At 41.3% G+C, this 12,546-nt stretch overlaps 1 long non-coding RNA gene across 1 annotated transcript; it reads left to right on the forward strand.

The window, feature by feature from the left end:
• The first annotated feature begins 3,032 nt into the window (after positions 1-3,032).
• On the forward strand, positions 3,033-10,579 carry LOC121278323. Its single transcript, XR_005943104.1, has 3 exons — positions 3,033-3,065; positions 6,682-6,771; positions 9,538-10,579. It is a non-coding gene; the product is annotated as an uncharacterized LOC121278323 (long non-coding RNA).
• Positions 10,580-12,546: the final 1,967 nt, after the last annotated feature.

Raw genomic sequence — 12,546 nt, forward strand, 5'->3', positions numbered from 1 at the left:
CTATGTTCCTTTAAATATGACTCCTCTTAAGATAGTAACACATCTCTATAGGACCAAAAGCATTTTATGTTGTCTTAAGCCTCCTGTATTTTATCAGGCCAACCATCAACAATGCCTCGCTACAACGCCTTCAGCAGTGGATCATTGGCTGCTTCTGCTCTAAGTTGCTTGCACTTGTGTTGTCCAAAGATCACCAAGTAAATATTAAGTATGTCTTTGACCTCTTTATCCATACTGTCAACTTGTAGATCTAATGAAATATGCACGATGTTCTTCAGATTTGGCAATCAGCTCAATATGTCTGCTGTAACTATCCTTTCCCCTGGCTTATAATGCACTTCATAATTATATCCTTTGCTTTTGACTTGTAACCTTGTCAGAGATTTATGCCATATCATTTTTAACAACATGTAATCTGTTTCTACAATGAAACGCTAACCAAAATTGTATGCCTAGAACCTCGTAATGCCAAACACCCTGTCTCATGCTATATGTTCGGTAATTGCCTTGCTTCAGTGAGAGACTCTTAGCAACATAGAATTTAGGAGCATGAGTAGGTCATTCAGCCCTTCGAGCCTGCTCTGTCATTCAATAAGATCATGGCTGATCTGGTCCAAAAATCTGTCTAACCCTGCCTTGAACTTATTTAAATAAATTTAATTTTTTTAACATTTCATAATAACTCTGAACTGAATGCTATCAGTTTCCATTCCTGTGCAAGGCAAGCTCCTAGCCCTTTCTGCAACATATTGACTTCCAAGACTGTTTCCTTTCTTGGGTCATAGTATTAAAGGAAACATGTCTTCCCTGACAATGACTGCTTAAATATTCAAATACAATTTGGCTGCCTTCTTGCCACACAAACGGGACACCTATTCCTAAAAATTCTGTCAATGATGATGCTCAATTAGCGAAGTTATGTATATAGGGGCTAAGAAACTGAATAACCCTAGACATCGCTGCAAACATTCTTGGTCTTGGGATGTAGGCATAGATTGTATATCTTCTACTTTGCCTGGATTCGATGTACCCCAGTATTAGAATAAACCGAACTTAAAAAAAATTAATGAGCCTTATGTTTATTTCATACTTTTTGCTGTTAAAATCAAAGCCCTCCCTTCCAGCCGTCTGCATTAACACATGAAGATTTCGATCATGCTCTTCCCTACTGGCACCCATGACTGCAATGTCATCCACTAGACATATGCAACCTGGGGCATTTTCAGTGATCCTAACCAAATGTTGCTGGATTATATCTTGATTTACAGTTAAGCCAAATGGTAATGCCTTCCAAAAAATGCCTTCCAAATGGTGTTCTAAATGTGCTTAGTTTCTGTGATCCTTCTGATAAATGCCTGGGCCAATAACAATGTTTTGCATCTAATTTGGAGGAAAAAAAAATTGCTTCAGCAAATCTTGGGTTTAGTTCCTCCAATGTTATAAATCTACGTGGACACCTCTTAAATGCACAATTCAAATGTCTTGGGTCCAAACACACCCAAATTGTTCCATCTTTTTTCACTGTTGCACACAACGAATAATGACATCCATCTTCAGTTTTTCCTGGATGTATACACTGTACTTCCCAGGGTGGATCAGTTGAAGGAATTACATCAGCAATTAAATGCAAAATGGCAAAAGAAGCAACAGCGACATGAGGAAAGACTTTATCATGCAGCGAGGATCTTGTACTGCCTGAGAGTATGGTGGAGGCAGGTTTAATTGAGGCATTCAAGACGGAATTGGATTGTTATTTGAAAAGAAAGAATTTGCAGGGCTATGGGGAGAAAGCAAGGAGTGGAACTAGATTAATTGCTCCTACGGAGAGTCAGTGTAGGCACAACAGGCCAAACAGCCTCCTTCTGTTCTGCAACAAATTAAAACTCCGCACATCATCAAACCTGTTTGGATACTCCAGCTGCAAGTCATGGACTGACTAGATAGGGTCATTTTTAACATTCTCTTTCACCAATGGTGCATTATTGATTTCATATATGGTCACAATTTTGAGCTCCCTACACACTGCTACTAATCCTGCTACTAACGGGCCATTCGTGTCTACCAAATAGAAAACCTGCGATGACCATGCAGACTTGTGATAGCTGAATTTTAATACCATTGTACTGATACAATGGATTGGTGACCCATTGGAACTTGTCAACCTGGCTGTCATAGGCTGTACCATTGACTCCCATCGGCATTTTAAGATTCTTACTAGAGGAAAGCTGGCACTAGCTCTGCTCTTCATCTTGGTTTTGAGCATGTTTTCCATTTTTGTTCAGATACATAGGCCCATAACTTCCAAGCTCTGGGGCATCATACCCGAGGGTTACTCCAAAGATGTGCTGGGGGAAGTTCAAACTTCATTGGGAATTGCCTTGCAATGGGAACCATCCGAAACTTTGATTTAAATCAGAGTCTTTGGATGATTTCCGACTGTCTTACAGCAATATCTACCCAGAACAAGTTAGAAGAATTAAAACCATTTCTAACTCCTGGATAACTATACCACTGACCTGCACCGACCCCTCCCACAGGATTCCTCTCACACACCCAACCCTCCACAGGCCCTCCCCCTCCCCTTCCTCCACCCATCCGCAACAACTCCACCCAACCCCTGATCCCCCAGCCTCCCCCCCGCCGAAAACCCAACTACCCCGCACACCCCGACTGTCCTCCTCACCCCCTGACTACACCCCCGCCCCCCAACTGCCGTCCCCACCCTCCAACTGCCCTCCCTACCCCACCCCCCCTCCAATGACCACCCAATCCCCATCTCCTGACCACCCAATCAGCCCAGCCACCCCATACACCAAACCCACCCTACTCCCCCCACCCATCCTACCCACTTAGCTTACACACTTACCTTCACCCTAGCTTCTCAAAGTGGCTGGACCTTTAAACTTATTTGCTTTATGGCAACTAGTGCCGAAAAAAGGGGGTGTGGCATCTTTACTTCTGACTCAGCTGCCTTGACACAAGATCTTGGGAACCTGCTGCACTGCAACTTTCTCACCCAGCCTGAGTCAGAAGGTTGGGCGAGAAAGATGCTGCTACATTTCAGGGTAAGTAACTAGGAGTGGAGTGGCAATCCAACTGTGATTGCTACTCCACGAAAGTTATGGGCCTATATGGTTGAATAAGGCATAAATCTTTAGCTATGTAATCATGGCCACACATCTTGCCACGTTTGTGGTTTAGAAAGTCAGCTCACTTTCAAGTAGAAGAGTTTTCTTCTCAGCATTTTCCACCTGGTCTGTTCTGTTATCAACCTCATGTATGTGTCTGTGCTTGTGTTGACTTGTGGCACACTCCTTGTTGCTGCTGCAAGTACACTGTATGCAATTTTTATTTGATCGTTGCTTATTGTAGCCCCTGACCACACTGTCATTGTCAGATATCCTGCACTGACCTGCTCAATGCCCTTTCAAGCTGCATGCCTTGTAGTGGTCTTGAAACATCAGACAATTCTGCAGCAGGTGCAGTAGAGTGCACTGCCCACAAGGTCTATTCAGTTTTGGCACCTTGGCCACTTCATCAATAATTGTAACCACATCCAATGCTTGCAAGCATTGCTTTCCAGTCACAATGGCTTCATGCTCCCTTCTGCCTTTCAAGGTGTTGATGCCCTTTCTTCGTCTCTGATAGGTTCTCTGGAAGTTTTCAATTGGCGTTGAAGCAATAATGAGTTCCATGATTGTCTCCAACAACTCGGCTTCAGAGAAATCACAATCTCTGCCCTTATCACAGGATCAGCCTTACAAGCTGGTCAATTGATTCCTTAGGCTGTTATCTGAATGCCATTAACTCTAAACAGTGGATCCTGAAGTCACCTTTATGTAGAGCTGATCTTCCAGTCCATTCCAGAACTTCACCAGCTCTTTTTAATCCTCATCAGATAGACCTGGTGTGTTCATTCGATGGAATCCCTCATTTCCAATTGGTATTTTCATCTTCAATGCTTGTCTGTCAGGTTCAGCGATGGATAATTCCATTTTCTGGTGAGAAAAAGCTTGAACTCATATGGACATGGACATCTGTGCCCTTCTAATTCATGACAAGAAATGTAGTTCTGATGCTCCTTGCTTTTCCAGGATTTTTAGTTGAGTTTCCTCAAAACAGTACTGCAGAACCACTGTGTCTTTGCCATGCCCAGCCTGGGGCTCTGTATCACTGAAGCTCTGTGGCACTGTGGCCTGCATCGCTCACTTTTTCTTTTGCCTTGCCCATGAAGCTGTTTTTGTCAGTAACCGTATCACAACATCCAAATGGCTTGCAACCTGTTAGCCCAATTCCAAATTAACCTTTGCAGCCTGATCCTGAACCGGCTTAATATTCTTGCTGAGCACTGACCCAGTTATCCTCCTAGTCAGTCACTCACTATTTCTTTGGGCACTGATCTCCAAGGTCTCTTCTACGTCCCGGTATCTCACTGTATTTCTTCTGTGTTTGTAGCAAACTTCTTGTTTGTCTCAATTTCTTTTTTCTGGTTTTCCAGATCTTTGAACTGACTCTACTCCATGATCTCTGCACTGAAGCAAGATCCCAATTTTCACTATTGCACCTCGACTTTATTTCTGCAACCCAGATTTCAAAATTGCACAGCTACCGCCATGTTGAGTTACTGGATTCTTCATACAAACTTACCAGATCACACTGATGAATGGTTAAAAAGTACTTTGGGTTATTTTTATTGAAGACCCACAACACTATATACAAGGTACAGGAGAGCTCGACACACACACCTAACAACATAATTCCTACTGCTGAATCACATGCTGTATGACATCACTTCCTGCAGTGATGATGCACACTCAGACAACAGTGAGCATTTTTGCTATCCTCTTGTCACAAAGTTATAATGTTTTTCATAATATCTTTGTGGTTTATTGTAAAGTAGGTTTATGAGAGTATAGGATTCTGTCTGTGCAATTTAATTTAATTAGAATCATATAGACTGCAAGCTTGCAATTATCAAAAGAGGTTAGGAATAAAAGGTATTTGAAATGCTAATGAGTAAACACGGATGAAGTCTTAGCATATAGGGTGTGAAGAAAAGTTGCATTTTTAGATATGTGAAAGAGTTGTTTAGCTTTCAAAGGGATGATGGGATGCTTATAACTAACAAGATAAGCAAGGCTAAGCAGTGTGTTTATTTTTTCCAAAGGTACTGACTATATTTCTTCTGTGCAATCTATTTCTTACGTTCTTATATTGGCAACATGAAAGATTTTTATATTATGGGAAAAGTAATTTTTTATTTTCCATTCATTCATGGGATGTGGGGGTGATGGTGAGCTGCCTTCTTGAACTGCTGCAGTCCCTGTGGTGTAATATGCCCACAGTGCTGTTGGGGAGGGAGTTCCAGGATTTTGACCCAGTGACAGTGAATGAACAGTAATATATTCCCAAGTCAGGATGGTGAGTGACTTGAAAGGGAACTTCCAAGTGGTGGTGTTCCCATCTATCTGCTGCTCTTGTTCTTCTATATGGCAATGGTCATGGGTTTGAAAGATGCTGTCTAAGGAGCCTTAGTGAATTCCTGCAGTGCATCTTGTAGATAGTACACACTGCTGCTTCTGTGCATCAGTGCCGAGGGAGTGAACGTTTGTGTATGTGGTGCCAATCAAGCGGGTTACTTTGTCCTGGACGGTGTCAAGCTTCTTGAGTGTTGGGGGAGCTACACTCATCCAGGCAAATGGGGAGTATTCCATCACACTCCTGACTTCTATCTTGTAGATGGTGTGGACAGGCTTTGGTAGTCAGGAGGTGAGTTACTTGCCACAGGACTCCTAGCCTCTGACCTGCTCTTATCGCCACAGTATTTATATGGCTAGTCCAGTCCAGTTACCTGGTAACCTCCAGGATGTTGATAGTGGGGGATTCAGTGTTGGTAATGCCATTGAGTATCAAGGGGAGATGGTTAGGTTCACTGCTGTTGGAGATGGTCATTGCCTGGCACTTGTGAGGCACGAATGTTACTTGCCACTTGTCAGCCCAAGTCTGGATATTGTCCAGCTCTTGCTGCATTTGGACATGGACTGCTTCAGTATTTGAGGAGTTGCGAATGGTACTGAACATTATGCAATCATCAGCGAACATGCCAGCTTATGGTGGAAGGAAGATCATTGGTGAAGCAGCTGAAGATGGCTGGGCCGAAGGCACTGTCCTGCAACAGTAAATTGAATATTAAGTATTTTTGACTGTTCATGGCGGTTAATCTATTTGAACATAAAAGTTTCCAATGATTTTACAACAATGACCAAATGGCACCTGACTCCAGTGCCACACCTCATAATCTATTGTTGATTATTACAATGTTGTTAGCAGAGAAGAATAATAAAATATCATCATTATAATAGGTAGTACATTACTCTACAGTGCATATCTCAGGAATCATGATGTTTTGTTGTGGCATGTTTTCTCCTGTAGACCATTACCAGATGGTGTGGGTTTGTGCTTTCTGCTCCCTATCGCAGATATGAGCATGTATGTATCAAGTAAAAAGGAACTGAAAGCCTAAGTTGCTGCCCATGCTGATCCAGTTCAAACATCAAAAAGACCCACCTTATGACAGACATTTTTCATTAAGATTTATGCTTGTCATATTGATTTATAAAATAATTGGTTTCTACTGTTAAGGTACTTTTTGATTTATTTTTAATTTTAAAATTCTTGCAGATTTTTATATCACTGAAAAACTAAAGTGACAGGCCATCATGCAGGACACTGCCAAGATGAAAAGGAGAAAAAGAGAAGACTGCTTAATGAGTAAGTAGTGATTAGGTGATGCTAAGGTTAAAAGCTTGCAGATTAAAGGTGGAAGGAAAAGGGAAGGGTGTAAAACAGTCCAGAGTTTAGAGATCTAGGCACAGAATGAATTAAACGATTGTTTAAAGAGTCTTGGGACAGAACTTTTCGTCCTGAGTGCGGGCGAGTACACGATGCGAACGGGAGTGAAATACTGTGCGATGATGTCGGGCGAGCGTCCCAATATCATCATGCACTCTTGTGATCTTTTGGTCGGCGGGCGAGCGCAAGAATGCCAACAATGGCCTGCCGACAATTAAGAGACTATTAAGTCCCATAAACAAGTAATTAATTTAATTAATTCGCTGCCCGCTCAACCATTTGGTTGGTGGGTGGGGTAATAGGCCAGGTGGCCTTTGCATTTCTTACGAAACCTTATCTACGGGCGGGATGAGGTTCCAATGGTAACTAAAAAATAAATGAAAACATTTTAACATCATTTTTAACATGTCCCTCTTCAAGTGACTAAGTCTCATGACATGTCTATTTGATTTGTAAAATCTTTATTTTTTCATTTTAAAGTTCTTCAACTCCCTGAGACAGCTCTGGGCCTTCAGGAAGCATTCAGTGCGTGCTCCCCCCCCCACATGTGCGGACTTCAGTGCTCACGCTCCTCCCGCCCCCACCCCAGCAGCGCTGAGGCTCTCAGCGCACGTTTCAAGCTAGCCGGCCATTAATTGGCTAGCCAGCGCGAATTCGCGGTCAGGGCCTGATCGCAGGTGGCGGTCCATCTAGGTGCCATTCCCGGGCCAAGCCACCAAGCCCGCCCGACAAGTGGAAAATCCTGGCCTTGAGTTCAATTTTGGAAGAATGCGAAAAAGAAGCAAGGCATGTGGCACTTGCAACATAGGAGGCGCACGTGAAAAGTGCAGAGGCACACTGACCATATTGTTTAAAAGAACAAAAGAAAAATTGTGGTGGAGTAAGACATTGGAAGCCAGAATTGAAAGAGGGATTACCTGTCAATGCTTGTGTTCTTGCTTGATTTGCAAGAGAGGCACTGCCTCCACAGATACAGGAGTTATATTTAAATTCTGGGAGAACTTGTTTATGTACCATTGCAAAATTAGAAGAGATAATGATGATTATTGCATCATCAAATGATATAAATAAATTAAAGATGAGGTAACTCAGTCAATGCACTGCAAAAAAAAATGGAAGCTGTAAGCACCAAGGCATAGGACTGGATTTTCAGCCCTGCCCAGGCTGGTAATGGAGGCTGGCAGAGCTGAAAATTAGCCCCACTAGGCAGCTTGTCAGTTTCCTGGCCCCATTTTGCCTCTGGGCCACTTGTGTAGTGGCAGAATCAGGGCCGGCAGGGCTACCTGCTCACATGCAGCGGGTCATAGATCAGGCTCATTAAGATCCTAATTGAGAGCAATTAAAGGAGGTCAACTGCAAAATTCTTGTCAATGCCCAGCTCCTTACACAAGCAGGTCTCAGTTTAGGTGCCTAGAGACAGGTTGGAGGACCAGGGCTCCAGGCAAGCCTCGAGGTACCTCCCTGCCTACCTGGGGGTGAGAACAACCACAGGCCACCCGCTAGGAGGAGCTCCCCTCTCACATTGGGGCCTGACTGCTGAATTAATTTTTTAAATTAAAAATTTAAACAAGTTGGAGAGAGGGCATCACAATGCTGATGCAACCTCACTTATTTCCTCTGTGGCTCCTCTCAGTCTGGAAGGATTCTGATTGCCCCTCCAGCCTTGAGAGCCCACCCAACACCCTTAATTAGACAGCAGACCTGCCTCCATACCAATTAAGCGTGAGGGGAGGGGAAGGTGCCTTTTGAAATCCCAATGAGTGACTTCCCCCCACCCCCCACAGCAGCAGGTTCTGGACCTATGTCTCAAATTCTCTTTCCCACCCGCAGAGGGAAAATCCAACCCATATAGACTGGAATTAAACAGGGAGGAGATGGTCCAGCATCCTTGGCTGAAAAGTTAGGGGTGAGCGGCCTCCAGGAGCCCAGGAAACCCTAAGCTGATTTTACAGTTTATGGCCCAGAATAGTTGATCTGTGATTGTGAATATCATGCACTTTGACACCTGTAAACACACAGGAGGAACAAATACAGTGAGGTTCATAAACTACTAGAATTCTACTAGACAGTAAGCGTTATAATGCTTGGATATAACTGCAGATCTGCAATACAGACTCCAGAACCTTGAAAGCTTACTGTGCTCTGCATAATATCCATGTAGAAAAGGTGATTGTTTTGAAATTTAAAGTGTGACGATGATAAAAAGGAGAAGGCCTCCATCCTCACATCAGGAGGATATTGCACTGAATGGAGAGGAGGTAGAGAAGGAGCAGCATCAGTTTGCAACCAGAGAAAGGAGGCAGCAAATTAAAGCTGAATACAATGAGTAAATAGGAGTTGTGAAACTGAATAAAAGTTCCTCACCTGATTATGCCTCCCCACGCCAAATAGTTCACAAGAAATTGCATTGCATAAGGCTCCTATACTTTGTTCCCATCATCACAAGGTCACATATCTTGAGTCGATTCCACCAAGTTACAAACATCCAGAGAAATGTACTTTGAAGTTTATGTGGTCAATGAATTTTTATTTTTCACAACACAATTTACAAAAATCTTCTAATAATTTTATATATTCTAACTACAATTATATCTTACCACTGTGTTTGTGTATATATACATATAATATGTATATATATATCCTTATTAATATAATTATATCTTACCTTTGTGCTATTTACCTCAGCTCTTCCTCTACTTGTACAAGAAATTAAAGAAGAACAATGCACCAAAATTGAATCCTTTTCCATTTAAGAGAACTATAACATTAAGATGAACAAGGTCCAAAGGCGGATTCACAGCACTTACAAGAAGCTGTTCTGACAAAGGACTAGACGCTACAACTGATAGAGGTACAGGGAGATCACAATAGATATAATGGTGTTCTCTCTCTCCAGTTTATATAATAAATCTTTCTTCCCCCATCCCCTATTAAAAAGTTGGAATGGAACCAGGACACAACAGTTTATCAAAAGCATCTTAAAGAAATACAAAAAAAATCAGATTATGCATTTGGCATAGAATCACAACCATGGCTATAATCTCAACTATTCAGAAAGCTATAGTGGCGGTTTTCAAATCAACATGCTTTATGATATCACAAGCAGATGCACCCTTGTGTATGTACTCTACTCATTCTATGATTGTCTAATGCAGCCTATAATCATAATTTAGGGCCATGATTCCTAATTTTGCAAGTAAATGGCAATAAGTTGCATTGTACAGAAATAAATGAAATTATAGTAAGTCAAAATTGTAGAAATCGATGAATTAAAACCAAAGTGCTGATATGATTCTTTTGCCTCTATCAACACATATCAGAGAACTGTGGCAGCACTGTGTCTCTCTGCAAAGCTCTCTGATTATGTCCTGTCTTGCAAATTTCCCAACTGTTGCACTTGTGTGTAATAGCTCACTTGGGTGCAGCACGCAAATGAATCGGGCAAAGAGGATCATATGCTAATAATGAAACCTGCCTGATTTATGTCTATTTAAATTTGTGATGGAAAAGCCTGGAAGGGGCAATCTTTGTTTATGGCGGTGCGATGCTCCATGTCTGATTTTGTTCGATGTATTAGGTGCAATAACAGAAAAATTGGCTCATATACTTAACCTATTGGAGCAACTTGTTGATATTGTGAATAAACATCCTCTGGAGATGGTGCAGTTTAATGCATTCCTGTGACATTCCTTCATCCATTATCTTAACACAGACAGTAACCCAATTATTTTAACTGGGTTAAACCCTCTGCTAAAATAACAGATGGAAGAATTCAATATAATTATAGAATTGCTAACAGCTTGCATCTTTTAGCAACATTTTCTGTAAGAAATGCCCTTTATTTATTGATAAATATAGATGATTTAAAGTGTAATTACCTTAACGCACTAACTTCAGAATATTTGCAAAAGTCATAAAAGAAAAGAAATCAATTACCCCAGCAGTAGTTATATTTGTTAACAATTTCCTTATCCAGGAATGTAATGGTGATTTTCCATTGATATGACTTTACTTAACTGTTTTTGTAAGATTGTTATCTCCTCTTTTGAAAGTAAGTTACTCGTATGTAACTGAAGAAAAACTTGTACAAAATGTTTTAATAGGATTATTTTAATAAATAAAAGCCCAACTTCCTTGTGTGAGGAAATTGATAACATAGCTTGTTTTTTTTTAAATTGCTGATCCTAAATGTTTATAACATGCTAAAACTTCAAAGCCTCCTGCAACATCTGAAGGATTTTCCAAGCCTTCCAAGAGTTTCTGTTGATGTTGCATGTCATCTTGAGAGCAAATTCTGATCCAGTTCAATCTTTTCTCCTGCAGAGTAGCAAGACCCGAAACTGTAGAGGTTAGTTGAACAGCTGCTGCAACTGAGTGTCGGAGGTGAACTCAGAAACAGCACTTATAACATTTATTTCATTTCATTTGAGGAATGCTTGGAATATGACTTGCAGTTCAAATCATGTCAGTGGCACTTGAACTGTTCTCATGAGTACACCTGGTTATTTGCTTTTGAAGCTGTAGCTGTTTACTGCCTTTCTCTGCAGTATAAAGAGTTCCATAAGTTTTCTATTGTACTTTATATGGCACTAAACGGAAACAGAAACAAAGATGCATTTTATCTTTCAACATCTGGAAAGAAGTGACATTGTGTGCTGCTGCATTTCTTTATCCTGGGTAATCTGACTTTCAATCCAACCCAAATAGTTCAGATGATTGTCTTTTCTCTTTGTGGGGCCGGTAGGTAAGGGAGAAGAGTTTGTCCACTTTCAATCTGTCTCCCAATTGACGTGATTCACTGTGATGAAAGAATATTCTCTTTTCTAAAACATTACCCTATGTCGCATGATCTTTCTGTAAAATAGCTATACAAGCTTCCTGTAGGACTCATTGAACCTGAATTGTCAAGTATCCCATGTTCAAAGTTTCTTGGGCAAGCTTAATTTGTACAATTGTTTATTTTGTAAGATTATGAGTTTTGCACTGGAAATAATGCATGACAAGAGGGATCCTAGACTTAAGCTGCCCATCTGTTTTTTGCAGCTTTGATAAATTGTTACCTTACTGATTGACTAAGTTACTGTGAACAATTTAGGAGTTAAAAATGCAAAGCTTTAAGGGTACAATTGCCCCTTTATCAGGTAAATAATGCAATAAGAAATCCTGACAATAATGAAGCAACATGCAAAGGGAGATTTTGAATTTATATAGCACCTTTCACAACCTCATGACACCCTAAAATGCTTCACAGCCAAATAAATACTTTGAACCATTGCCGCTGTTGTAATAAAAGCCAATTTGCACTGAGAAAGGCCCCACTAATAATATGAAGCAAATGATCAGATAATGGTTGGAATCGTCCCAGTTTTGCGCTAAGTTTGGTAGCAGGCATCAAAAATTTCCAGTGCAAAACTCAAAATCTTACAAAATAAACAATTGTATAAATTAAGCTTGCCCAAAAATTATGATTTACCCACCACCTGCAATGGTGGGTTTTCATGTCATACTGTCCGCTTCCCAGTGGGGTTTCATGGGAAACACACCGGAACGCTGGCGGGTGGGCTCAGATTTGCCCACCACACTGTGACCTCAGCATTTCCTCACTCTGGGCACCATATTTAAAGATCACCAGAGCGCAGCTTACTTCATGTCTACAAACCATGACTGCTCCAAGCGACGGGTGGCCCCGGAAGC

The sequence above is a fragment of the Carcharodon carcharias genome, chromosome 5 (assembly GCF_017639515.1).
Source record: "Carcharodon carcharias isolate sCarCar2 chromosome 5, sCarCar2.pri, whole genome shotgun sequence".
NCBI lineage: Eukaryota > Metazoa > Chordata > Chondrichthyes > Lamniformes > Lamnidae > Carcharodon > Carcharodon carcharias.